Below are 3,777 nucleotides of genomic sequence, written 5' to 3'. Positions count from 1 at the left end.
TACTCATGGGAACAGTCCAGCCCGAATTGCCAAGCCACGTATTCCCTGGACTGGAAACAAGCATCCTGGGACCGGTTTCGGGGTACCACCCCTCAACAGCCAGGATAGCTTGAATCCAGTGGCAAAGTGAGAAAGTGACCCATGTCTGGGCATACCCTGCCAACTTAGAGCGAACAAGGCAAACACAAGGAGATGATAGACTGAGCGCTGACATTTTTCAGACACTCATCCCCAGTCACAGATCTGGGTTTAATCCATCATCGTTCTTTAGCTCACTTTGCCATCCCAGTTTAGAACCAGCCATAAGCAAATCAGTCTTGGCCCTGTTCCTCATGGAAACAGTCCAGCCCGAACTGCTAAACCAGGCCTTCCCTGCACCAGAAACAAGCATCCTGGGACTGGTTTTGGGTTACACCCCTCATCAGCCAGTCTAGCTTGAATCACTGCAGGGCACCGGTCATAGGTTGTCCCTGGCTCCGCTGGAAGGACGGGAGGAGCTAGAGACAACATGGCAGTGACATTGACGGCTTTCAGGGCAGCCGGGGTGCCCTTCTGGGAGCGGTCCGGTCTCATACGATTTCACAGCGCAACTTGAAGTATGGCTACTTGGCTTACATATTGGGCGAGAGATGTTTGAAAAAGTTCAACAAACTAAGCAAATTCATTACTGTGGATGGCAGCTTGTCTTCTGGCAAGAGCCAGCTAGCACAGCAGCTGGTAAAAAGCCTAGGACTGCATTATTTCCCACAGGCAGATGTTCACTATATAGACAAGATAACTGGAGACGGCTCGATTCTAGATCCAAAGTACAACGGGTTCTGCACCCTGGAGCAATTCTATGAGGATCCCAAGTGCCCTGATGGGAATTTATACCGGCTTCAGTTCTGGATGTACAGTGTCCGCATGATGCAGTAGTCAGACGCCTTGGAACATTTGCTGTGTACAGGACAAGGTGTGGTATTCGAACGATCCCCCTTCAGTGACTTTGTGTTCCTTGAAGCTAAGCTCCAGAATGAGTACATCCGAAAGCAGTGTGTTGATCATAACAATGAAGTGAAAGGAATCAGTAATGTTGAGTTTTTACCCCCTCACTTGGCTATCTATGTGGATGTTCCCCACAAAGAGGTCTACCAAAGGATTCAGTAGAAAGGCTCGCCTTTAGAAAAGAAGATCTCTGCTGACTTCCTGAGGAGCATTGAAAAGAGCTACAAGATGTCTTTCCTGCCCCAGATCAGTGAAACTAGTGAAGTTTTGCAGTACACTGGCAATGAAGCCCAGGATATTGAGAAGGGCCTTGAAGACATTGCATATCTGAAGTTTGACAAAGGGCCATGGCTCGAACAAGACAATGTGAGTCTGCATCCGCTCAGAATGAGGGTTGAGGATAAAGTTGGTGTGGCCGATCTCATGTTGATCCCCCGGTACCTACCAGAAGTGACTATTGGTGCCTATGAAAGTGACAAAGCCTACTATCAATATCAAAAGATTCCCTGTAGAAAATATGCCCCTGGCTACAACGCAGATATCGGTGACAAGATGATTTGGTTAAAATAAATTCAAGAATATGTTCCAGAGAGTGTTGGAAGACCCCCTTTTACTGAAGAATCTCACTGGCTCAGTAACTGGAGCACGCTACTCGTACAACTCCTGTCTGGACTTTCAAAAGTGTTATAAAGAACACTTCGCATAACATGATTGTTATTTGATGGAATATCTCTCCTGCTAAACCTACAAGTTTAGGGCAGCCCTTGGCTTTTGGTATTCACAGACTCTGGCAGCCATTTTGTTGGATTGGGGGCCTGCTTGGCGAGGTAGATAGGATCTTTGGAATTGGTCACACTTGCTATGATAGGAGATGTGCTCATGGAGTAGATATCTACACAACTGTGCTCCAGTTTTGTGTGACTTCTTGCTTTGAGTTTATCCCTCATGCGACAGTTAAATAAAATCATGCTTGTAAGGTAAAAGAAAAAAGTCTAGCTTGAATCCAGTAGCAAAGTGAACAAAGTGAACAAGGGACCCACGACTGCGTATACCCTGCCAACTTAGGGTGGACAAAGCAAACACAAGGAGATGATGGACGGAGCACTGAAACTTTTCAGACACTCGCCCCCGGTCACAGATTTGGATCGTTCTTTAGCTCACTTGGGGGCATATTATAAAGCCAGGCGATAAAATTATCACCGCTTTAGCGACAGAAAACTGCCACTAAAATGGCGATAATGGGCTTGATAATATGCTCTATGGAATTCCAATTGAAGCCCATGTTAGATGTGAAGGACATCTAACATTGATAAAGAAAAGCACAGGGGGCAGCGGGAAAAAGAGTTTCGCCCCTTCCCGTGAGACACAAAGCACTCCGAGACCATGGGGGAAATTCGCACCTTCGGACTATTCTCAAAGCTCCCAAGTACCAGAGGAGCGGGTCTGGAGGGGGACTAGGTTTCCAATGGGCTACAGGGGCAGATGGGAGCGGAGAGCAAGGGAAGCTAGAGTTGGGGGGGACACATGGCGCTAAGTTCTAGGGGGGGCTGCACTGCGCAAGAACAGGTAACGTAGGGGCACACATAGACTGGGCAGCTAAGACAGGCTCATGAACAACTGGGATAGGTGCATACATGAACAGTTAAAGTGGAACCACACATTGCATGAGCATCAACAGTAAAAACAACTACGGTGATAGGAAGCACACAGAGCACAAGTAACAAGAGCGGAAGCCCACTTAGCATGATTTATGAAAGGTAGGACAGGAACGCACATAGCAGTTGACGTTGGAGTGCTCGTGGGGTTAATTCGTTGTCGCGTAAGCACACAGAGGCAGCAGTGATGGAGTGTGTAAGGGAGAAACAGCGAGTGGGTTGAGGCAAACTGAGGGAAAAGTTAATAAGAGAGCCTGGCAGGGAGTCTAACGAGCATGCAGGATGGAGCAGCGACAAATACCTGGGGCAAAGAAGTGCACCAGAGTTAACAAAGTGAGACAGAAATGCCAAAGACCACAAAGAATGGAGTAGAGTGATGGCAAAATCTGGCAAGGGTGTTGGGTGAGCAAGCAGCATGGATCATACACAGCTGAGTGGGACAGAAGTCTGTGTGAGAATGGGGCCGGTAGAGACACATGATGCCTAGAAATGAGCAGGGTAGTTAGACAAAATACGTGCAGGGCAACGAGTGGATGGGGGAGGGGCGACGTGGAGAGGGGATGGGGTGATAAAGGAAAGGAAGGAACGTAACCGAAGAAAGACGAACGAAAGAGAGGTGCATAGGCCAGTCGCTAGATTTTATAGGTCAGCAGAAAGCTGACCTCGAGTAGTTGCGTGATCCCTGTTTGATGTATGGAAGAGTGCTTTTTGTTCCCCAGAGGCAGTTATTGGGGACACGCACTGCTTACTTGCACTCCGGAAGTGATGCCTTGCCTGCGCTATCCAATTAGGAAGTAGAAAAGAACAAGAGGATGCCATGCAAGTTGTGTATGAAAGAGAAAGTGATCGGACGCGCTCTGTTTTAATCACGCGAGTGGTGCACGCGCAGCAGTGATTGCGCTGGAAGGGAGGCAGATGGCGGCTGCGCGCGTGCACGCTCGCGTGAACGCAAGCGCTAGGCCGGCTGTGGCAGGACTTTGTAAACCCGTATACTAAATGTCTCTCCGTGCAGCGCATGCGCTGGCTCAGGCGAGACCTAAGAAGCACTCTTTCTGGACCAAGATCCAGCTTTCTGCCAAATTTTGTGTAATTTCGTTCAGCGGTACGGGCTGGTGTTGTGTCTAAATTCCATATGAGA

The 3,777-nt window shown here is 48.4% G+C and overlaps 1 pseudogene; it reads left to right on the top strand.

Annotated features, from left to right (window-relative positions):
* The first annotated feature begins 508 nt into the window (after positions 1–508).
* On the top strand, positions 509–1,567 carry LOC146829187 (NADH dehydrogenase [ubiquinone] 1 alpha subcomplex subunit 10, mitochondrial pseudogene; annotated as a pseudogene).
* The last annotated feature ends 2,210 nt before the right edge of the window (positions 1,568–3,777 follow it).

The sequence above is a fragment of the Triturus cristatus genome, chromosome 5_2 (assembly GCF_964204655.1).
Source record: "Triturus cristatus chromosome 5_2, aTriCri1.1, whole genome shotgun sequence".
Taxonomy (NCBI): Eukaryota; Metazoa; Chordata; class Amphibia; order Caudata; family Salamandridae; genus Triturus; species Triturus cristatus.
The sequence above is the reverse complement of the archived record's forward strand: the minus strand, read 5'-3'. Positions and strand labels throughout refer to the sequence as shown.